The following is a 25,683-nucleotide window of genomic DNA, read 5'->3' as shown; positions in this document are numbered from 1 at the left end:
TAAGGTAACTATTTTGCTTGACATTACTCTCTAATTTAAGGCCATAAAAATTAAAGTTTGAAAATCGCCACATTTTGAAAATGTCCGTGAAATTTCCAATTTTTTCACAAATAAATGCAGGTCATATCAAAGAAATGTTACCACTATTATGAAGTACAATATGTCACAAAAAAACATTCTCAGAGTCAGTGGAATACATTGAAGGGTTCCAGAGTTATGACCTCATAAACTGACAGTGGTAAGAATAGAAAAAATCGGGAGGAGCAGGTGAGTATAACGGGGAGGGGAGCGCAGCGCTGCGCGATATTCACCTACTCCTCCTTCCGGCGCCGCTCCATCTTCAGCATCTTCTGCAGTGACGCTCTGGTCAGAGGGTGCGATGACGTGGATAGTGCGCGCCCTCTGCCTGAACGTCAGTACAGAAGACGCTGAAGATGGAGAGGCGCCAGAACGAAGTCAGGTGAATATTGAAAGTGCCGGGGCATGAGCGACGGAGAGGTGAGTATGTGATTTTCTTTTTTATCGCAGCAACAGCAAATGGGGCAAGTGTCTGTACGGAGCATCTTATGGGGCCATAATCAACGTTTGTGCAGCACTATATGGCGCAAATATCTTTATGGAGCATCTTATGGGGCCATAATCAACATTTGTGCAGCACTATATGGCGCAAATATCTTTATGGAGCATCTTATGGGGCCATAATTAACATTTGTGGAGCATTATATGGGGCAAGTGTCTGTATGGAGCATCTTATGGGGCCATAATCAACATTTGTGCAGCATTATATTGGGCAAATGTGTCTATGGAGCATCTTATGGGGCCATTTTTAACCTTTATGCAGGATTATATGGGGCATATTTTAATATGGAGCATCTTATGGGGCCATCATAAACTTTCTGGAGCATTATATGGGGCTCCTGATTCAATATGGATATTCAAAAACACTTAACCTACTGATGTCTCAATTAATTTTACTTTTATTGGTATCTATTTTTACTTTTGACATTTACCGGTAGCTGCTGCATTTTCCACCCTAGGCTTGTACTCGAGTCATTAAGTTTTCCCAGTTTTTTGTGGCAAAATTAGGGGGGTCGGCTTATACTCGGGTCGGCTTATACTCGAATATATACGGTAATAAATAACATTATCCACATGTCTACTTTATATCAGCTCAATTTTTTAAACTTTTTTTTTACTATAAAGTTGTAAGAGTTAAAAGTTGACCAGCGAGTTCTCATTTTTACAACCAAATTTACTAAACCATTTTTTTAGGGGCCACATCACATTTGAAGTGACTTTGGGGAGCCTATATGACAAAAAATACCTAAAAGTGAAACCATTCTAAAAACTGCACCCCTCAAGCTACTCAAAACCACATTCAAGTAGTTTATTAACTTGCTTCACAAGAATTTATGGAACGTGGAAGGAAAAAATAAACAAATAACTTTTTTTTCACAAGTATTTTCATTTAGAACCAATTTTTTTATTTTCATAAGGTTAACTGGAGAAATTGCATGTTACAGTTTGTTGTGCAATTTCTCCTGAGCATGCTAATACTACATATGTGGAGGAAAACCACTGTTTGGGGGCATGAAAGGGCTCGGAAGGGAAGGAGCGCCTTTTCACTTTTTGAATGCAAAATTTGCTGGAATAATTAGCGGACACAATGTCGAGTTTGGAGAGCCCCTGATGTGCATAAACAGTGGACATAATTTTGGAAACAAGACCCCTCAGGTAACTTATGTAGATATGTATTGAGCACCTTGAAACCCCAGGTACTTCACAGAAGTTTATAAAGTTGAGCCATGAAAATAAAAAAATCACATCTTTCCCTCAAAAATTATGTTGTCACGGGTGTGTCAAGTGTGACAGACACCAGATTGTAAAGGAAGTTGGTGGACAATATTCTGCGCTGCTGACAGAATGGAGATTTGTATCCCAGTGTGGTAAGTTTACAATCTAATGTCTGATGGTCACTTGCTGACCCGTGGATCCGCTGCGGCTGATTTTCTACATTACATGCTTCTTTAACAGATTGAATAGGTGAGTTTAATCTGAGTGCTAAACTAACTGTATTTCCCGGATAATACCCTATTTGCACTGATTTCTCCTACAGTTTCTTGGTTAAGTGTGACAGACAGTTATTCTGGATCTGGATGTAGAAGTTCTGTGCATTTAGCTCAAGCACCTTCTTGATTTTTGCATCTCTGTTGTGGAGCGATATCCTTCTCCCCTCTAGGACCAGATAGTTGCCTCCACCTTCTGCTGCTAATTTCAAACCTGTGCTGAAGGCTTAAATGCATTCCATTGCTGCAGCAAGGTGTGGGTGTGAGCTCATATTTGCCTCAGTCTTGTTGGAATTTGTAGCAGTCGGTTAGTGTATTCACTGAGGTCCCTTGGAGGATTGCTGGCGTGACAACTCGGTTGTCTTCTCAAGCTACAGTAAGTGTCCCCTCCATCTGCCTATCCCCTCTGTCTTTATTTGTAGTGGGGACTGACTAGTGCTCACACCTAGTGATGAGCGAATTTGTTCGGAAAACGATCGCCAAAAACAAATTTAGCATGAATATGGCACATTCGGATTCATGATCGGAAACATGAGCAAAATATTATTAAATTGGAAAAAATGGGTAAAATTCGGTAAAAAGTGCAGGAAAAGATTTGCGTTGCCACAAAAGTATTTTCAGCACTTTAGCAGCAATAATGGTTGTGTATCATGAGCGTTTGGTACATGTTTGATGAGGGGAGGGGGTTTGCAGAGCTCAGAGGCACAATGTTCTTGTAAACAGTATTTTTTTTCCCTAACTTTATATGTGCACTTTGCGGCTAGCCAATCAGAGCACAGGAAACATCCACAATGTCCTGAGAAACAACTTGTGTCATTGGCTGCTGAAATCACAAGTCTCTCTCCATATAAAGAGCGGAAATCTTGTTTTAGCGCCATTTTGAAACTGTAACAGCACAAAGAGTCTGCCCCAGATTCTGTGTTAGGGTTGGTGGATTGCACCAAATAAAAATAAATAACAAATAAAATGCAATCGCACCACCGTGCAGTAAACTGCTGCTAGTGTGAACAAAGACAGATAAAAACTAGTGAATATTCCTCCTGAAACACACTGAGTTAACTCCACACAGTGTGAATGGAATGCAGAAAACCAAACCCAGATACTACTCAGAGATGCACAGTGAGAGGAGTACCTACACAGCTAACAACCGAGAGTTACAGGAACAGTAAGAACCAGCTCTCAATTTTTTAGATCGAGCATACCCTCTGAGAAATCAGAACAGCTTCAGCAAGATGGGGAATCACAGGTCATAAACATATCAGATAGAAGCATTAATCCCATTGAGATGTCGGTACTAAATAAGGGCCTATTGTTTATACCAACAGACTTTTTGATGTTTGACATGATAAAGGATGTCAATTTGTTCATTACAAAGTTCAGGTGGCACAAGTTTTTCAAATACAAAGATAGGAAGACTTGTGCAGACCTCAATATTTCTTTTCATATGTTGCAAGATGTACAAATGCGGGCTGGCCTTGATGAGACCCCGGAAACAAACATGGGGTGGGGTCCATTTACTATATTGAAAAATTCAAGCACAAAGATGCCACCAACGGGGGGAGATGTATCGGCTATAGACATGTTTTGGAATTTGGTAACAGAGGACAACCATCAATGTACACAGGTACAACATGGACACAACCTTACTAGAGAACAGATTGCTGCCCTTCGAAACCTTGAAAGTGATAGATCCATTGTTTTTAAACCCTACAATAAAGGGGGAAACATAGTGATGATGAGTAGTGAACAATATAGTAAAATGTGCCTCTCTATATTGAATGATAAGGACACATATACCAGGGTCACACACAATCTGATATCAAAATGTTTGAAGGATCTACAGATGATATTGGAAAGCGCCAGGTCAGATCATCTGATGAGCCAAGATGAATATCTATTCCTTCTCCCTGAGCACCCGGTTATGGCCACCTTTTATGCACTCTCCAAAGTGCACAAGGGTTTGGACCCTCTTAAAGGGAGGCCCATCGTGTAAGGTATCGGAAGTGTAGGCCAAAGTGTGAGCCTCTATATAGACAACTTTCTGAGGCCATTTGTTACATCTCTTTCGTCATACATTAGAGACACGATGGACCTCCTCAGGAGACTAGAGGGGATCTCAATTGAACCAGAAGTCCTTTTAGCAAGTATTGATGTGGAGGCCCTGTATTCATTGATTTCACATCAGTTTGGAATACAGGAATATTTGGAATATTTTCTCTCAACGAGTGGTCGGCAACATGTACCCCACAGTGAGTTGGTGGTAACCCTCCTTGACTTTGTGCTCAGGAATAATTATTTTTCTTTCGATGGCAAAACCTTCCACCAGCTCAGGGGCACGGCTATGGGTAATTCCGGTGCATCCAGAAAGCAAAACTGTTCCTGAGGTTGTTGAAAGGATACTATTGTCTTCTCAGAAGTCCAACATGAATTTACATAAAAAATTGACATATGGGTGAGATTCATAGACGACGTGTTCTTGTTATGGAGAGGCTCCAGAGAAACCTTTGAAGAATTCATCTCATCCCTCAATAAAAATGTGGTGGGGTTGAGATTTACTTTTGACATTGGAGAGAAACAACTCCCATTTCTCGATGTGATGATTGCAAAGTTGAGGAGGGGGATGGTTTAAAAACTATTATCTACCATAAGCCAACATCCATCAACTCACTCTTGAGATGGGAGAGCCACCATCCATACTCTCAGTGAAAAGGTATACCCAAAGGGCAATACCTCAGACTAAGATGAAATTTCTCTAATAAAAGAGACTTTAAAGCTAAAGTTGATGATATGAGATTAAGATTTCTTTCAAGAGGGTACCCTGACCGGGTGCTTAGGGAGGCATTTCATCATGCCAAGGGACAGGCTAGAAGCACTTTGTTGATACCACGAGAAAAAGATTCATCAATGGGGAAGAATGCGAGATTGATATGCGCATTTGACAATGAAGCACCATTGATTAAACAAATTTTGAAAAATCATTGGTGCATCTTGAGGATGGATGATGACATTAAGGAATTTGTGCGAGACAGACCACAAATTTCCTATAGGAGTTGTAAAACACTGTGAGATCGACTAGTACATAGTTATTTTAGTCCTCCCCAGGAAGAATCGTGGCTCCCCAAGAAACCAGAGGAGTGCTTTAAATGTGGAAGCTGTGTGACCCGTAACTCCATTTGAACAGGGAAGGAATTCTATAATGAAAACACAGGGGAAACCATGAAGTTCAAGGATTGTATCAATTGTAAGACCAAAGGGGTAATATACCGAGTGACCTGTGAATATAACATGACCTATATTGGCAAGACAATAAGGGAATTGAGGAGGAAGGTGGGGGAACATTTGGGAGATATTTGAAACCAAAGGGAAACAACACTTGCAAGACATGTGAATGCATTTCACGGAGGCAATAAAAGGGTGGTTAAATTCGTGGGCTTTGACAAAATAAAGGTACCAAAGAGGGGAGGAAACTTCGATAAAATGATCTTGCAAAGAGAAGCGAGGTAGATTTTTAAGTTGGATGCATGCCACCCCCGGGGTCTTAACGAGCAGTTGAATTATGGGTGCTTTTTATAAGCTTTAACATGTGTACCTGTTGCCCAAAAACCAATCCCGCCTCTCCCCCCACCCTTCGCTCTCTTCCCTCCTACCCACATGTTTTTGACTCCTAAGTCTTAAGTGACCTTCTCTCTAGGGATGTTTTTGGAACTAGAATAACATTGGGCAAACTCTGGCTACAGAGTAGATGATCAAGAGTTTGGTGCTGCCAATGTGTTTTCCCTCTCCCACACCTTCTCCTATTTCTCTCACTGTTACCTTCCCCCCTCCCCTTCACCTCTTTGTTTCTGTATAGGGCCTAAATCTAGAGAACATTGAGGTCCCCCCTCTGCGACCCCTCAGATTCTATGTTGAGAGGGAATATATCGATTGGGCTACTTTTTGGAGGATGTGAATCTGATGTAGGCAAGCCATGCTCTAAGTATGCACTGCCTCTTGAGGCTGCCACTTAAATCAGGCTAATTACCTATGATAAGTGTCACTGGAGAGAATGGGTGACACCAAGTGACACCATTTTGGAAACTGGAACCCTCAAGGAACTTATCTAGATGTGTGGTGAGTACCTTAAACACCCAGGTGCTTCACAAAATTTGAGATGTTAAGCCGTGAAACAAAAAAAAATCCAGATTTTTTTTCCAATAAAAGTTATTGGCCCCAATTTTTTTTTTATTTTCACGAGGATAAGTGGGGAAAATAGACTCCAAAGTTTGTTGTGCTATTTCCCCCAAGTATGCCAAGACCCCGTATGGAGGGGTAAACTACTGCAGTGCTCAAATGAAAGAGTGACATTTTGGAACGAAGACTTTGGAATGGTCTGCGGCATCATGTCGTGTTTGGTGAGCCCCTATGTGCCTGGTCAGTAGAAACCCCTGCTCCCGACATCGGAGAACTCTGAAAGCACACACTAGTCTGCAGTCACACATAGGGGGTGAAATACTAAATTGACTAAGATTTGTGTCCCTTGCAGAATTTTAGAAGGGTCATAAAATTCAATAAAAATCAATACAGTAGGTAAAGATGCGAAAAGTTGTGTTAGTCAAAAGTGACTTCATTGATGTTTGTAGTAGTGTAATTCCTTAACCCCTTAGTGACAGAGCCAAATTTTAAAACTCTGACCAGGGTCACTTTATGTGGTAATAACTCTGGAACATTTCAACATATCTCAGTGACACATTACATTATACTTTATGATAATAGTAAATTTAGGTTGATATGTTTTGTGTTTATAAAAAATATCAGAAATTTGACAAAAGTGTAAAAAATAGATATTTTCAAACTTTGAATGATTATGCCTTAATGCAGATAGTCATATCATAGCAAAACATTAATAAATAACATTTCCCTCATGTCTGCTTTAAATCGGCACCATTTGTAAAATGTTATTCTATTTTGTTAGAATTTTAGAAGGTTTAAAAATGTAGCTGCCATTTTTCCTTTTTCCAAGGAAATTTACAAAATATTTTTTTTAGGACCTATCCAGATTTGAAGTCACTTTGAGGGTCCTATATATTGGAAACTCCGCCAAAATGATTTCATTTTAAAAACAGCACCTCTTGACATATTAAAAACTGATGTCAGGTAGTTTATTAACCCTTTAGGTGCTTTTCAAGAATTAATGCAAAGTGACATGACAGGAATCTAAAAGTATATTTTTACCACCTAAATGTCGCTAACTTCAGAACAGGCCGCTATAGCCAGCAGACTCTAAAGCCACTATTTGGTCATAAATTGCCATGGTAAACATCAGGACTACACAATCATGATCTCAGGGTGCCGATGGGGATAAATAAGAAGACCCCACACTCAGTTAACCATTTATATGATGTAGTCACTATTGACAGCAGCATCTATGGGGTTAAACAGATATGGACGGTGCCGACACTGATTGTGGCTGATGCAGCAAGTTGTCAGCTATAGTGGACAGTTGACAGCTGCAGGATTGTCACCTGTATGGGGGATGCTATTCTCTTATATCTTAGAATTGTAAAAAGACGTATTGGCGGTCATTAAGGGGCTAAATCCACGACACTTTTCATCTTGAACCAGCTTTCTCCAGGAGCATCTGTACTTGGTTTGAACAGTCATTCAGTTCTGTCAGAGTCCCTAAAAGCTCAGTCATCATTAGAGCAGAAGGTTTCTAACCGGTTTGTGGGATTTTCCCTGCCCGGTGATCCCGGACATCTGAAGACGGCATTTGGATCATTGGTATTTGGGAGTGCCAAGTACTGGATTTCATACCTAGTATTGCACTCTTTTGGAGGATATCCCAACAACTTACATGTTGGCTGCACCCTACGTCATTTTCAAATACACGCACATTGAGTTATTCACCAGTTGAACTATCTTGCCAAGTGAGACTTCTCTTCTTATCACCATATTGATCTCCAACTTATTGCACTCAGGAAGTGCCACCTTTTCTCCCTATCTTACAGAGATAATCCTCATAAATATACATCGGTAAGACAAGAGCTTATTATTATAGACATTTTGGATGAGTTACAAGTGCGTATCTAGCTGACTCAGCATGAAAATAGAAATCTATGCTAATGTACTTTACGTTGGGGTTTAGAGAAGAATTACAATTTATTATTAGGATTGATGTTGCACATTTATTGTCTTTTTATTTTTCATTTTTGTTTTGAATTTGCAGATGATCAGAGGTTCATTAAAAGGCAAAAACATTGAATAGTACATGCTGAATTGAAAAGAATTTGCTTAGATGATTTTGCTACAAGGGCAGAACATTATGTTAACTGTGTCTAGGGACAATGAAGGAAAGAAAACACTGTGTATTTTGCAGGTTAACTAATGATATCTACACTAAATGTGCGCTAATATATTTCCACTTAAATTGTAGCATTTACATTCTTTCCACACAACCAATTTCGCCGAGGATGATAGATTGTCCATGCATATAGGACTAATGGTGTCAGCATTTTAATGACTTCTGCCTTTATCAATCTGCGTCCCCTTGCTCAGCCACATATATTGTGATATAGAATATTACTAACTATAATGGCTCAGGAGAAAACTGAATTGTTTGTTGGCCTTGCTGACATTTATAGAAACAATCAAGAAATTATTCAGAACTGCTTTTATGAGTAAAAGGCATAGAGAGAAAAAGGTTGTTGAAAAGCTGCATGTTTCAAAATGAGATTCTTCGGTATCTTTCAAAAAGTTATCGTAGCCATACACAAACACTTACAATAATTGTATCCATTTGCAGAGCTTTGTAACGCATAAATTAACATTGGCCTGGGTTTTTGCTTAATTTAATGAATAAAGAAACTTTAAATATTCTAAATCAGCATAATATAGTGTTTTGTTTAATTAATGTCAGTAGAAAATTGGTCAAGTGATGAGTGAATCTCACTAAATTCAAGAAAATTCACTCAATTTGGGCTTCAGAGGAAAGTGATGGACTAGATTCAATTTTTATTGAATACAATTAGAATGAATCTGCCAGGAATAGGTTAAAATAAACTATAAAATCTTAGGCCTCATTCAGACTTCCATGTTGCTCGTACATGTTCTATCTGATTTTTTCATCGATAGAGCACGCATCCATTATAAGCTGTTTACATCTCTCCATTTTCTATACCATACCTGCCCTCCCCCCCCCATGGCGCTATTCTTTGATCAACTTCTCTTCAGCTCACCTGGGTGTGCATCTTATCAAAAGATTAAAGGGAACCTGTCACCCCCCAGGCGTTTGTAACTGAAAGAGCCACCTTGTGCAGCACTGATGCTGCATTCCGACAAGGTGGCTCTTTTAGTTCTTGTTGTTGGCACTGCTGAAATAATTGTTTATTAAATTTATCCCTCATACCTTGAAATCATCCTGGGGGCAGGTCTTTCCCCTTCTAATACAGACGCACCACAGCCATCACTCATAGCCTCTGCATGCCCAGCGCCACCTCCTCAGCGTTATTCAATTGTCCCGGCATCTGCACTGTCATCTTAGGCCTTGGGCATGCGCAGTTAGCGCTGCCTGTCCACTGACATCACTTGCATGTTGTCATTTTGTCATGTGCTGCTTTGATCCTGCACCCCCATTCTGTCATGTGCTGCTGCCATCCTGCGCCCTGTTCTTTCATGTGCTCCTCCCATCCTGCGCCCCATCCTGTCATGTGCTGCTGCCATTCTGCACCCCCATTCTGTCATGTGCTCCCATCCTGTGGCCCGTTCTGTCATGTGCTGCTCCCATCCTGCACCCCCATTCTGTCATGTGCTCCTCCCATCTTGTGCCCCCGTTCTGTTATGTGCTCCCATCCTGCGGCCCATTCTGTCTTGTGCTGCTCCCATCCTGCGCCCCCGTTCTGTCATGTGCTCCCATCCTGCGCCCCCATTCTGTCATGTGCTCCTCCCATCCTGTGCCCCCATACTGTCATGTGTTCCCATCCTGCACCCCCATTCTGTCATGTGCTGCTCCCATACTGCGCCCCCATTGTCATGTGCTGCTCCCATCCCGCACCCTGTTCGGTCATGTTCTGCTCCCATCCTGCGCCCCATCCTGTCATGTGCTGCTCCCATCCTGCGCCCCCATCCTGTCATGTGCTGCTCCCATCCTGCGCCCCCATCCTGTCATGTGCTGCTCCCATCCTGCGCCCCATCCTGTCATGTGCTGCTGCCATCCTGCTCCCCATTCTGTCATGTGCTCCTCCCACTCTGTGCCCCTGTTCTGTCATATGCTCCTCCCATCCTGCACCCCGTTCTGTCATGTGCTCCCATCCTGCGGCCCGTTCTGTCATGCGCTGCTCCCATCCTGTGCCCCCGTTCTGTCATGTGCTTCCATTCTGCGCCCCGATTCTGTCATGTGCTGCTCCCATCTTGCACCCCATTCTGTCATGTACTTCCATTCTACGCCCCGATTCAGTCATGTGCTGCTCCCATCCTCCTCCCCTATTCTGTAATGTGCTGCTTCCATCCATATGCCCTGTACGCTGCTCTATAAAGGTTGATGGCCCCCATAAGATGCTCCATAGTATATGCCCTGTATGCTGCTCTATAAAGGTTGATGGCCCCCATAAGATGAGGCATAGTATATGCCCCGTATGCTGCTCCATAAAAGTTGATGGCCCCATAAGTTGCTCCATAGTGTTATAGGCGCCGTATGCTGCGATAAACAAACAAAAAAATACATACTTACCTATCATCGCTGGGCGCCGAGTGCTGCATTGTTTCTTCAAGAAAATGGCGCCAGAAAGCACAGACTGCACAGGGGCCGATTGGAATCAGCGGGCATAGGGACACTGTGGTGGTGGACTTCATCAGTAGGTGAGATCGTGATGCCGATATCAGTACCAGTGCAGTCAGCACTTTCCGGTACTGGTTTTTCTTTAAGATGGACACTGTGGCTATAATGTAAAGCTGGGAGTGTCTGCGCAGGTGCTTGCACTTGCACAGTATATAAAGTTGTGGGACAGAGTGACGCTCCCAGCGTTATATTATATATATATATATATATATATATATATATATATATATATATATATATACAGTGGGGCAAAAAAGTATTTAGTCAGTCAGCAATAGTGCAAGTTCCACCACTTAAAAAGTTGAGAGGCGTCTGTAATTTACATCATAGGTAGACCTCAACTATGGGAGACAAACTGAGACAAAAAAATCCAGAAAATCACATTGTCTGTTTTTTTTATCATTTGATTTGCATTTTATGGTGGAAAATAAGTATTTGGTCAGAAACAAAATTTCATCTCAATACTTTGTAATATATCCTTTGTTGGCAATGACAGAGGTCAAACGTTTTCTGTAAGTCTTCACAAGGTTGCCACACACTGTTGTTGGTATGTTGGCCCATTCCTCCATGCAGATCTCCTCTAGAGCAATGATGTTTTTGGCTTTTCGCTTGGCAACACGGACTTTCAACTCCCTCCAAAGGTTTTCTATAGGGTTGAGATCTGGAGACTGGCTAGGCCGCTCCAGGACCTTGAAATGCTTCTTACGAAGCCACTCCTTCGTTGCCCTGGCGGTGTGCTTTGGATCATTGTCATGTTGAAAGACCCAGCCACGTTTCATCTTCAATGCCCTTGCTGATGGAAGGAGGTTTGCACACAAAATCTCACGATACATGGCCCCATTCATTCTTTCATGTACCCGGATCAGTCGTCCTGGCCCCTTTGCAGAGAAACAGCCCCAAAGCATGATGTTTCCACCACCATGCTTTAGAGTAGGTATGGTGTTTGATGGATGCAACTCAGTATTCTTTTTCCTCCAAACACGACAAGTTGTGTTTCTACCAAACAGTTCCAGTTTGGTTTCATCAGACCATAGGACATTCTCCCAAAACTCCTCTGAATCATCCAAATGCTCTCTAGCAAACTTCAGACAGGCCCGGACATGTACTGGCTTAAGCAGTGGGACACGTCTGGCACTGCAGGATCTGAGTCCATGGTGGCGTAGTGTGTTACTTATGGTAGGCCTTGTTACATTGGTCCCAGCTCTCTGCAGTTCATTCACTAGGTCCCCCCGCGTGGTTCTGGGATTTTTGCTCACCGTTCTTGTGATCATTCTGACCCCACGGGGTGGGATTTTGCGTGGAGCCCCAGATCGAGGGAGATTATCAGTGGTCTTGAATGTCTTCCATTTTCTAATTATTGCTCCCACTGTTGATTTCTTCACTCCAAGCTGGTTGGCTATTGCAGATTCAGTCTTCCCAGCCTGGTGCAGGGCTACAATTTTGTTTCTGGTGTCCTTTGACAGCTCTTTGGTCTTCACCATAGTGGAGTTTGGAGTCAGCCTGTTTGAGGGTGTGCACAGGTGTCTTTTTATACTGATAACAAGTTAAAACAGGTGCCATTACTACAGGTAATGAGTGGAGGAAAGAGGAGACTCTTAAAGAAGAAGTTACAGGTCTGTGAGAGCCAGAAATCTTGATTGTTTGTTTCTGACCAAATACTTATTTTCCACCATAATATGCAAATAAAATGATAAAAAAACAGACAATGTGATTTTCTGGATTTTTTTTTCTCAGTTTGTCTCCCATAGTTGAGGTCTAACTATGATGTAAATTACAGACGCCTCTCATCTTTTTAAGTGGTGGAACTTGCACTATTGCTGACTGACTAAATACTTTTTTGCCCCACTGTATATATATATATATATGTTCGAGTATAAGCCGAGATTTTCATCCCATTATTTTTAGGCTAAAAGTGCCCCTCTCGGCTTATACTTGAGTCATTGTCCCAGGGGGTTGGCAGGGGAGGGTGAACAGCAGGAGTGGTGGCTGTCACATCATACGCACCTGCTCCCGGAATGGTCTCTGCACTTCCCTGCTTCTCCGATGGTCTCTGGTGCCTGCAGCTCTTCCTGTTTTCAGCGGTCTCATGGTACCTCTCATTAAAGTAATGAATATGGACACGACTCCACTCCCATAGGCATGGTGCTCATATTCATTATTTTAATGAGCGTTACCATGTGACCGCTGAACACAGGAACAAGCTGCCGGTGCCAGAGACTATTGGAGAAGCCGGGACTGTGCCAGGATGGTGTGAGTATGATGGGGGAGGGTGAGCCATGCGATATTCACCTGTCCTCGTTCCACCGCCGGGCTGTGTCTTCCGCATCGTCTGGCTGTGACGTTCAGGTCAGAGGGTGCGATGATGTGGTTAATGCACACTCTCTGCCTGAACAGTCACTGCAGAGACCTGGAGGACACAGCAGTGTGCAGCGGTTGAATGGGGACAGGTGAATATTGCAAGTGCTGGGGGCCTGAGCCAGTGGCAACTCCTGCACCTGACCCCATAACGCGCCAGTGTCCCGCCTGCTCAGGACACCGGCACTCGGAAACCAGCGATGAGAGGTGAGTATGACATTTTTTCTAATCGCAGCAGCATACGGGGCATATTATTCTATGTAGCATCTTATGGGGCCATCAACCTTTGTGCAGCATTATGTGGGGCATAATATTCAATGGAACATCTTATGGGGCCATTAACTTTTATGGAACATTACATGGGGCCAATTATTCTATGGAGCATCTTATGGGGCCATCAACCTTTATGGAGCATTATATGGGGCATATTATTCTAAGGAGCATCTTATTGGGCCATCATTAACCTTTGTGCAGCATTATGTAGGGCATAATATTCTATGGAGCATCTTATGGGGCCATCAACTTTTATGGAACATTAGATGGGGCCTTTTATTCTATGGAGCATCTTATGGGGCCATCAACCTTTATGGAGCATTATATGGGGCATATTATTCTATGGAGCATCTTATGGGGCCATCATTAACTTTTGTGCAGCATTATAAGGGGCATAATATTCTATGGAGCATCTTAGAGGGCCATCAACCTTTGTGCAGCATTATATGGGGCATAATAGTCTATGGAGCATCTTTTGGGGCCATCAACCTTTATGGAGCAGCATATGGGGCATAATATTCTATGGATCATCTTATGAGGCCATCAACCTTTGTGCATGATTATATGGGGCATAATATTCTATGGAGTATCTTATGGGGCCATCAACCTGTGCACAGCATTATATGAGGCATAATAGTCTATGGAGTTTCTTATGGGGCCATCATTAACCTTTTATGCAGCATTATATGGGGCATATTTTAATATGGAGCATCTTATGGGGCCCATCATGAACTTTATGAAGCATTATATGGGGCTCCTGATTCAATATTAATATTCAAAAACACTTAACCTACTGACGTCTCAATTAATTTTACTTTTATTGGTATCTATTTTTATTTTTTAAATTTATCAGTAGCTGCTGCATTTCCAACCCTAGGCTTATACTCGAGTCAATAAGTTTTCCCAGTTTTTTGTGGCAAAATTAGGGGTTTTGGCTTATACTCAAGTATATACGGTATGTTGTCTTTTTTTTTTTCATTTTAAAAACTGCAAAAAGGAAAATGGAAAAGGTTGGGCACCTTTCGAGATTTGTGTGCTCAGATAACCTTGACCATTGTTTCAGACCTAAATTAGCCTGTTAGGGTTATGGCTTATTCACTATCATCATTAGGAAAAAACAGGTGATGCAAATTTTCCAGCTTTATTAAAACCCAGCCTCCTTTAACCTTGTGACAAAAACAGCAGCCATGGATTCTTTTAATCAGCTGCCTAGAACTCTGAAAATGAAAATGGTGGAGGCCAGCAAAGCAGGACGAGGCTATAAGTAGATAGCAAAGCATTTACAAGTTGCCCTTTCCTCAGTTCAATATGTAATTAAGAAATGGGAGTTAAGAGGAAGAGTGGAGATCAAGATAAGGTCTGGAAGATCTAGCTAAATTTCAGTGACAGCTGCTCGTTGGATTGTTAGAGAGGCAGATAAGAAGTCACACTTGACTGCCAAAGGACAATCAGAAAGATTTAGCAGACTCTAGAGTTGTAGTATGATGTTCTACTGTTCAGAAACATCTGCATAAATATGGCCTACATGGAAGTCATCAGAAGAAAACCTCACCTGTGTCCTCACTATAAAATTCAGAGTCAGGTAATATGCAAAAAAAAATTTAAACAAACCTAATATATTTTGGAAACAAGTTCTGTGGACTGATGACATTAAAATACAACTCTTTAGCCACAATGATCAAAGGTATGTGTGGAGAAAACGGGGCACAGAATTTCAGGAAAAGACCATCTTGCCAACCATTAAGCATGGGCGTGGATCAATCATGCTTTGGGGTTGTGCTGCAGCCAATGTTTCAAGGTAAGAGAAAAGAATGAATTCAAATCAATTTCAACAAATTGTTGATGCAAACATAACATCATCTGTAAAAAAAGATGAAGTTGAAAAGAGTATGGCTTCTAAAGATGTATAATGATCCTAAACACACATCAAAATCCACAATAGACTACCTCAAAAGGCTCAAGCTGAAGTTTTTACAATGGCCCTCACAGTCCCCTGATCTGAACATCATTGAAAATCTGTGGCTAGACTTCAAAATAGCAGTGTATGCGAGACGTCCCAGAAATCTCACATAACTGGAAGAAATTTCCAAGGAAGAATGGATGAAAATCTCTCAAACAAGAATTGAAAGAATCTTGGCTGGCTACAAAAAGTTTGCAAGCTGTGATACTTTCAAAAGAGGCTACTACTAAATATTAATCATGCAGGGTGCCCAAACTTTTGCAATGGACCATTTTCCTTTTTGTGATTTTTAAAATGGGAAATATGAAAATATACATATACTTTTTCCTTATATACAAAAGAAATCCATCCTTAACTTTAGGCTTTTTAAAGATAATTTAATCTTTGACTTGCTTAACTGTTCACAATAGCAGTAATTTTGACCAAAGGTCAACTTTTACATGCCACTGTAGTGTTCATGATTCAGCTGAACATATAATTTGAAATTTTGCTTTGTGAATCCCAATTTTGTGATTACAGGATTATTATAAGTTCTCTCCTCTTGATTTGAATCAGATATCACATGGAACATTCAGTAGATCATACATTTACATGTTGGAATTGATCCACCTGATCCTGTAGTTTACACTTAGAAAAGCATTGTCAGACTAGTCACTTATCTGTCTGCTGCAAAACATAATTATGCAGCTTAAGCTACATAAAAACAATTATATTAAAATATTTAAAATAATCCAACAGAAATACTAACAGGGCAGAAAAACTTGTGCTTTCAAAAGAATCCCTATGTGTTGGGCAGCGAGCTTTGTAATTTTATAGTAAAGAGTGTTTTTAGCTGCATCCTGAACCTATGGACTAAAGGTGTAATATATAGTATAATTTGGTGAATTAAAGTTATACAGGACATTTTTTTTTACTACAGGCCTAAAAACAAACATGTAGTTAGTTGGTAACTCGGCTGCACACAGAGGTAGATACAGGAATGCTGTCTCTTTAAATCTTCCACTGAATTATGAAATGTACTGCATAATACATTCAAAATAGTTATGAAATAACATTTGCCACCTATCTACTTTACATCAGCACAATTTTTGAAACATAATTTCCTTTTGTTAGGAAGTTAGAAGGGTTGAAAATTGATCGACTAAATTTACAAAACAATTCTTTTTTAGGGAAGTGACTTTGAGGTGCCTATATGAGAGAAAATACCCAAAATTGACACCATTCTAAAAACTGCACCCCTCAAGTTGCTGAAAACCACATTCAGGAAGTTTATTAACCCTTCAAGTGCTTTACAAGAACTGATGCAATTTGGAAGGATAAAATGAACATTTCACTTTTTTTCACAACATTTTTTTTAGACCCAATTTTTTTTAATTTCACAAGTGTAACAAGAGATAATGGAAACCAAAATTTGTTGTGCAATTTCTCCTGAGAACGTCGCTATGCCACGTGAGGGGAAAGTACTATTTGGGGGTGCAGCAGGACTCGGAGGGAAGGAGTGCCATTTTACTTTTCAAACTCAAAATTGGATGGTATCATTAGTAGACATTATATCATGTTTGGAGAGTCCTTGATGTGCCTAAAGAGTGGACCCCTCAAGGAATGGAATGTATCTGGATGTTTGGCGAGCACTTTAAACCCCAGGTGCTTCACAGAAGTTAATAATGTGGAGCTGTGAAAATAAAAAATCTAATTTTTCTCACAAAAATGTTTTTTTTAGCCCCAATTTTTTTTATTTCCAAAAGGGTAACAGGAGAAATTTCACCACACGATTTTTCATACAGTTTCTCCTGAGTACACTGATACCCTATATGTGGTTGAAAACTACCTTTGAGCATAGTGCAAAGCTCAGAAATTAGGAAGTGCCATATTGGAGTTCAGATTTTGTTGGAGTGGTTTGAGGGTAACATGTCACATTGGCCACTGAGGTGGCAGAACATCAGAAACTCCCCATAAGTGATGCAATTTTACAAATTATACCTCTCAATGATTCATATAAGGGGTATAGCAATCATGTTGACACCATATGTGTCTCACAAACATTTACACCATTGGACGGTGAAGAAATAATAAATACATTTCTACATCTAAAATGTTGTTTTAGCCCCATTATTTTAGTTTTCCTAAGACCTAATAGGAAAAAATTGACCACTCACTTTGTTGTGAAATTTCTCCTGGGTACGCAGAACCCTACATGTAGTCAGGAATTACTTTTGAAGCACAGTGGGACTATATATGAACTGCCCAGCTTAGTGTAAAGGGGGCCACACCCTATTTGTACTGAATACAAAAAAAAACTGTAATAGAAAAGCAGAATATCCCTATAAAGAAACCCCATTTTGGGAAATATACCCCTTTTAGAAATGATCTACAAGTACAGTGATGATTTTGACTCCATGGATATTTTCCAGAAACAAGCAGCAGTGTGTAAGGGGTCGAGTTCCCACCTCTGCACAGGGGGAATCTCGAGCCATCTCCGCTGCGGTCTCCCATTCCTCTCCAGCCGCAGTAGAGCCTGCTCAGCGGAGACGTCGGTGCCAGGGTCTGGCTCAGCCTGATACTGTGCGGATGGTTTCTGCTGCTTTCCCAGGCTCAGCCATTGTAGCCAGTACTGGTCAGCGGCGAGTAGATGTCTCTGGGACTAAGTCCTGCTTTCTCCCTTCTGAGCATGCCCAGGGTAAGACCTCTCATTGGAGGTCAGGGGTGACATGCTCAGCTACTGCTGCAGCTCCCATTGGTCCTCTAGGAAGGTTCTGAAGTTGCTCTGGTATTGTAGCAGCTTCCATTGGTCCTTTAGGAAGGTCCTGAAGCTGCCGCAGCTTTAAAAGGTTTGCATGGCCGCACGGCCATGCGCTATTATCACTTCATGTTATGAGCTTGCTAATTGTGGTCGCGTCTGTATGATTGTATTCAGGGACCCAGCTGAAATAAGCCCCTAGAATACCGGCACCTCCAGTGAGGAGTTTGTATGTTTGTATTCAGGGACCCGGCTGAAAAAAGCCCCTAGAATACCGGCATCTCCAGTGAGGAGTTTGTATGTTTGTATTCAGGAACCCGGCTGAAATAAGCCCCTAGAATACCGGCACCTCCAGTGAGGAGTTTTTGTGTACTTCTCTGTGTGCATGACCACTGACTGCCATCAGCTAAGCAGTTAGCTGTGTTCCCCTGTAACGCTAACAGGGCACAGCGTGTTCTTATCTGTGTGACTCAGTGAAGTAACTGAGGTCACTTATACCGCCATATAGTGTCATCATTTTCTAGCAGCAGGTCTTCTCCTGCACGGTGGACCCCAGGCTGCGAATGCACCAATTATAACTTCCATATTAACTCGGTACATTCTGCCAGACCTCACACAGTGGAAATTGCTGAGTGAAAAATGCAAATTTGCTACTGTAGTGCCCATACATTGTAGTGCTTAGTACATTGTAGTGCCCAGTACTTTATACCCAGCTCATGCTTTTGGAGACATGCACCCGTCAAATAAGCACGCTCTCATCGCTACAGAAATGTTGGTTTAGAACTAGTGATGAGAGACAGCTTGAACACATGCAGGGATTGCCTGTTTGTTAGGGAATGGCCACATGCATTCAGGCTGTCTGGCAGCCGCAAATCGTGCAGCTGCGGGGACTCAAACATAATCTACGAGCACGCCCAAAATTCTCAGAGAACACCCGAGCATGCTTGGAAAACTCAAGTAACAAGTACACTCGATCATCACTATTTAGAACAGTGTTTCTCAACTCCAGTCCTCAACACCCACAACAGGTCATGTTTTCACAATTTCCTAAGTATTGCATAGGCGATGGAATTAATGCTTGAGCAGGTGATGAAATTATCACCTGTGCAATACTAAGGAAATCCTTTGGATCACATTTATCTGGTGCTCTACGCTGAGCATCTATAACAGAGGTTTCCTTCTAAATTTCCAAATGACGGGATTCAGATGAAACCCCCGAACAATCCATTCACTAGAATGAGGCAGCAGAGTTACTCTCGACTTCGTCTGACCTCTGTTCAGCATTCTCCATCTTTTCAGAGGCCAACAGCACTTTTATGCATGCCTGAAAAGTAAAAAAATGCTGGATTATAGGCCAGATGGCTTCCACAGTGCCTCTATCTGCCTCCACTGGCAGTTCCATCTCAATCATGTATTTCAGAGATTAAGGCTGTGTGCCCACTTTGCGTTTTTTATGCATTTCTGCTGCGTTTTTTGCTGCAGCGGATACGCATAAAAACGCTTAAAAAACGCATTCCCATACAATCCTATGGGATTCCGCAGTTGCTGTGCCCATGCTGTGGATTTTCCCGCTGTGGAATCGCATAGTGGTAAAATCTGCAGCATGTTCCTTATTTCTGCCGAATCATGGCGATTCCGCAAAATGGGATGCATTGAAACGCTCACTTTACGCATGTGGCTATGTCCACCATGCGTAAAGTGAGCGCTTCATGTGCGGATGGCACCTGGGTCTGGAGGAGAGGAGACTCTCCTCCAGGCCCTAGGTACAATATTCCTGTAAAAAAAGAATTAAAATAAAAAATAAGGATATACTTGCCTTCCGATGGCCCCCGGAGTCCTCCCGCCTTCAGTGGTGCATGCGGTGGCTTACGCTCCCAGGGATGCATTGCGTGAATCACCTTGGATGACGTCGCAGTTACGCGACCATGACATCGCAAAGGTCCTTCGCGCAAAGCATCCCTGGGAACGGAACGTACCGGGAGCGCTGCTGAGGAGATCAAGGGCCATCGGAAGGTGAGAATAACCATATTTTTTAAATTATTATTATTAACATTCTATCTTTTACTATTGATGCTGCATAGGCATAGGAGTTGCGGAAATGCTGCGGACATTTCTGCAGCATTTCTGCAACATGGGCACATAGCCTTAACACGGAATTCCCGGAGTAAGCGCTCAGCTCATAGCTCAGGATAAATGCGATCTTTAGGAGACAAAATGAACAAATCTACAGCAGGTGAAGAATTGGCTTAATTTGCATAATCTATTTTTTATGCTGTTCCTCATGCAGCATAAGTGTTATCACAACTTTGTACTTCGGGTCGGTGCGATTACAGCGATGGTAGATTTATATTTGTTTATGTTTGGCTGCTATCCCTACTAAAACACACTTTTTTTTTTGCAAAAGCTAGCTTTTGTATCGCCATATTTTGAGAACTATAATTTTTCCATATTCCTGCCGATAGAGTAATGTTAGGGCTTGTTTTTTGCTGGACGAGTTGATGTTTTTATTGGTATCATTTTCAGGCACATAATATTTTTTTATCGCTTTCTATTCTGATTTTTGCTAGGCACAATGAACAAAACCAGCGATTCAGAATTTTTTTTTAATATCATTCCGCGTGTGGTAAAATTTATGAAGCAACTTTATTCTTCAGGTAAGTACAATCACAGTGCTACCATAACACTATTTTACAGAAAAAATAATTCTTTTTGCATTGCTGTATTCTGAAAGCTATAACTTTTTATTTTTCCACTGATGGAATCTATCGCAGCTTGTTTTTTGCAGGATGAATTGATGTTTTTATTGGTATAATTTTCGAGCACATGACATTTTTTGATTGATTTCTATTCTGACTTTTGGAAGGCAGAATAAATAAGAGCAGCAATTCAGGAATTGTTTTTGGATTTTTGTTTTTTTTGTGCCATTCAGTGTGTGGTAAAGTCAGCTTTACTTTCCAGTTCAGTATAATTACAGTGATACCACATTTATATGTCGTGTTTTATGTTTTGCAGCATTTACACAATGAAAACTATTTTAAAGAAAAAAAATATTTTTGCATCACTTTATTCTGACGGCTATAACTTTTTTATTTTTTTTTGCTAATGGAGCTGTATCACAGCTTGTTTTCTGAGAGATATTACATTTTCAGCGATTACCATTTTTATTTATATTTGACTTTTTGATCTCGTTTTAATCCACTGTTCTGAGGTATGATGAAAATGCATAGTTTACTGTCCTTTTTTACGGTGTTGAATGAAGGGTTAACTAGTGGGACACTTTTTTTTAGGATGGGTCTTTCTGAATGCGGTAAAACCAATATGTACTTTTTTTCATAAAAATATTTATTTATTGGTATACTATATTTTTATTTTGTATTATTATTTTGTGATTTTTTTTAAAATATTTTTTGCAAGAAAAATATGTTCCACTATGGGACTTTCACTATCTGCACTCTGATCTCAGTTATAAAGTATGTCAATGCAACTGCACTGAGACAAGTGAATTAGATCATGCACTGCTCATGATCTAATATATCCTCACCCATCCCCTGTAGGCTGTGAGCCCTCGCGGGCAGGGTCCTCTCTTCTTCTGTACCTGTGTGTGCCTTGTATTGCACATGTTTATTGTACTTGTCTATGTATGCCCCTTTTTTGATATGTAAAGGACCATTAAATAAATGGCGCTTTAAAAATGAATAATAATAATAACTAACTTGCTAGACCTGGTGACCCGAGTGTTGTCATGTCGACATTCGGGCACCTTGGAAACTATCGGCTCCTCTTGATGACACCGATCGAAGGGCAGAGGGAGCCCCCTCTCTGCCTGCCTTCTAAATGCTGCGATAGATATTTATCACAACATTCAGAGGGTTAAACTGCTGGTGCTGTCATGTCAGCTGAACAGCCAGCGGCGATCGCGCTCACAGCTCCTGTGTGCTCAAAATCGCCTGTAAGTATCCATTCGTTCAAGGTCAGGAAGTACTTTCCAACCTAGATGTATGGATTTGTCTAAGGTCGTGTAGGAGTTAAACAATGCAATAGTATAAAGAATTCGTCAGTTGAATCTTTATCTGAAACTTTCTCAATTGTGCATTAATCTTTATGTCACCAATTAATGATTCAAGAACAATTACATTTTTTTAATAAAATATCAAAACAGTTCTCTAGATAGCTTTGATATATATTAACTTCAGATCATAAAAGAAATCTGTTAAGCCACACAATAAAGCTTTCCCAACATATTATTCATAAATCTAACAGTCTTTGAATTTTATACAATAATAAAATGTAATAAACTCATTAAATATTTATTCTCTTGGAATAAAAGTCTTGTGCAGAAAAAGTCCCCCACCTGGATATATACAGCGGCAGTCAGGATGCTTGATTTGTGTACAGATAGGTCCTTTCTTTTGAGGAATCACTGGATTGGCTGGTATCAGATAGTTTTCTTCCTTGATTTTTTTCCATCCCAATTATGATTATATCATAATGAATCGAAATGCAATAAAATAATTCTTGACTGTTTTGTGTTTCCTAACAATCCATTTCATCTTCACATCTAAAGTGCTACCACATTCAAACTAAGGGAAATACATCAACCAAAATGGGAACTTCCATTCTTAGGCTGGGGTCACACTTGCGTGTGCAATGCAAGAAACTTGCGTGAATCTCTCACATCAATACTAAGGACGAAGGACCGAAGGACTTGATCCGAAACACGCGTCAGGGCGCGTTCCTGCTCATACCTCTGTGACCAAACAGGTATTTGCCCCTTACAGCATTGTTCAGCTTTACTAAGCATTTTGGCTGTACCTATTATCCTGTACTCCTACTGTACAGGGTGGGCCATTTATATGGATACACTAAAAATAAAATGGGAATGGTTGGTGATATGAACTTCCTGTTTGTGGCACATTAGTATATGGGATGGGGAAACTTTTCAAGATGGGTGGTGACCATGGCGGCCATTTTGATGTTGGCCATTTTGGATCCAACTTTATTTTTTACAATGGGAAGAGGGTCATGTGACACATCAAATATATTGAGAATTTCACAGGAAAAACAATGATGTGCTTGGTTTTAACGTAACTTTATTCTTTCATGAGATATTTACAAGTTTATGACCACTTATAAAATGTGTTCAAAGTGCTGCCCATTGTGTTGGATTGTCAATGCAACCCTCTTCTCCCACTCTTGATACACTGATAGCAACACCGCAGAAGAAATGCTAGTACAGGCTTCCAGTATCTGTTTTGTTTCAGATGCTGGGGTCATCTGAAGGCAATTATCTATGCTGTGAAGATAGGAGATGTGCAGCATCTGAAACAACGGATACTGGAAGCCTGTGCTAGCATTTCTTCTGTGGTGTTGCTATCAGTGTGTCAAGAGTGGGATAATAGAGGTGCATTGACAATCCCACACAATGGGCAGCACTTTGAACACATTTTATAAGTGGTCATAAACTTGTAAATAACTCATGAAAGAATAAAGTTACATTAAAACCAAGCAAACCATTGTTTTTCCTGTGAAATTCTCAATAAGTTTGATACGTCACATGACCCTATTTCCATTGGAAAAAATAAAGTTGGATCCAAATGTGTCCGACTTCAAAATGGTCGCCATGGTCACCACCCACCTTGAAAAGTTTCCCCCTTCCATATACTAATGTGCCACAAACAGGAAGTTGATATCACCAACCATTCCCATTTTATTTAGGTGTATCCATATAAATGGCCCACCCTGTACTTAGTCTTTGCACTGCATTTAGGTATTCCTAAAGCTATCATGGACATATGTATTTTTTAATTATTATTGGATTACCCATTGTGGTTGTACAATTGATTATGTCCACTGCACATGCACTTTATTTCTGCCCTGCACCTAGTGCTACTGCATTTATGGAGTCCTATGGAGCTTTTCTACCCTTTTATTATATCTAGGCTTAGGGATATGATATGCTGACATCCCATTACACTTACCCTTAAAGAGACAGACATGCATCCTTTTGTCTTAATCTGTATTTTTGGTGCCCCCTTCTTTTACACTTTGCATGCTACATACATGTTTTATGGATATATTATTTATCTCTTTATACATGTAATCATAACCTGCAATTAAATATTCTGTATGTGTACTTGCATATACTGTATATACATATTTTTTCACCATTTTGAGTGCACCCCTCTTTATTACTTGTGTATCATGTTCTAATTTATGCCAGCAATCTGTGGTCACCTGTATAAAGGGCAGGTACAAACTTTGTGTTGGTAAAACCGTGCTCTTATCTCTTGTTTTTTCTTTTTATGTCTCCAATAAATTTTGTACCGTATCACCTATTGGTTTGTACTTCTACTTATTTGACCACACAGTTGGATCTTTTCCTTCTGTTTTCACATAAAATTTTTCCAAATGGTCTGCCATATATTCCATAGCAAGCACTTCATTATTTATACTTGGATCACTATTGGACACCTATCAATATATTGGTTTTTGCTTTGTTCAGTGTGTAATCTTCTTCATGTCTCTATACAGTCAGATACAACCATTGCACGGTACATAGCTGGTGCACATTTATAAGATATTCACAGCACAGGAACATTTTTTTTTAAACACATCCAATCATGGAACCTATTATTTGTTTATTAAAATAAATTAACTTTGTTCCTGGGAAAACCCCTTTAAGTTCATGTAATCTTATGCCAAATAAATCAAATAGCAATGGGTATACAGTTGACTGTATACCCATTGATGTGCTGGTCTGTCTAATCAGGAGAGAAATGAGACCACTTGTCTATATGTTCAGTTTGACAGTACCCTGTTGTTGTTTTTTATCATGTTTTTGCTATTTGATTTATATGGCATAAGATTACATGAACTTTTTGGGCAATGTGCAATAGAGATATTGACCATTGTTACTTTTTGGTTATGCATCTATTATTGGAGTATATGTCACAGGATTATATAAACCTTAAGGGCATTGTGAAATAGGGATATTGATCTGAGTATATATAATTTAAATTGTAGCCCAAAAAATGATCATTACTGTGACTACAGATTTCAGCCCTAATATCTAAACAGGGTGCTTATGAGACTCTGCAATTTTTTGCAGCATCTCTCCTGAAATCTACTACGAGATAATTTTCGATTGGGTATCACTGTCCAATATTTTGGTATGTGTGTGTTTTTTCTGTGTATAATTTTGTGTGTAAGATTTTTTAGGGTGCACTAGGGCTTTTAGGGCAGTTTTTATATAGTCCCTCCAAAGCTGGGTGTCCGGTTGGGACCCGGTGACTCTCTGCCACTATTTACACTTGCTAGGTTTTAACATTAGAGAATGTAGTTACTGTCAAAATTGTGTACACCTTGTTGCAGTGGGACAGCGTTATGCTTTTTTTAATTGAAAACAGGGTTTACTAAGTACTCTATGTTAATTATTTAATGCACTTGCTTTTTTACTTATTTATTTTCATTATGGTATATG

This window comes from Ranitomeya variabilis, chromosome 1 (assembly GCF_051348905.1).
Source record: "Ranitomeya variabilis isolate aRanVar5 chromosome 1, aRanVar5.hap1, whole genome shotgun sequence".
In the NCBI taxonomy this organism is placed as follows: Eukaryota; Metazoa; Chordata; class Amphibia; order Anura; family Dendrobatidae; genus Ranitomeya; species Ranitomeya variabilis.
The sequence above is the reverse complement of the archived record's forward strand: the minus strand, read 5'-3'. Positions refer to the sequence as shown.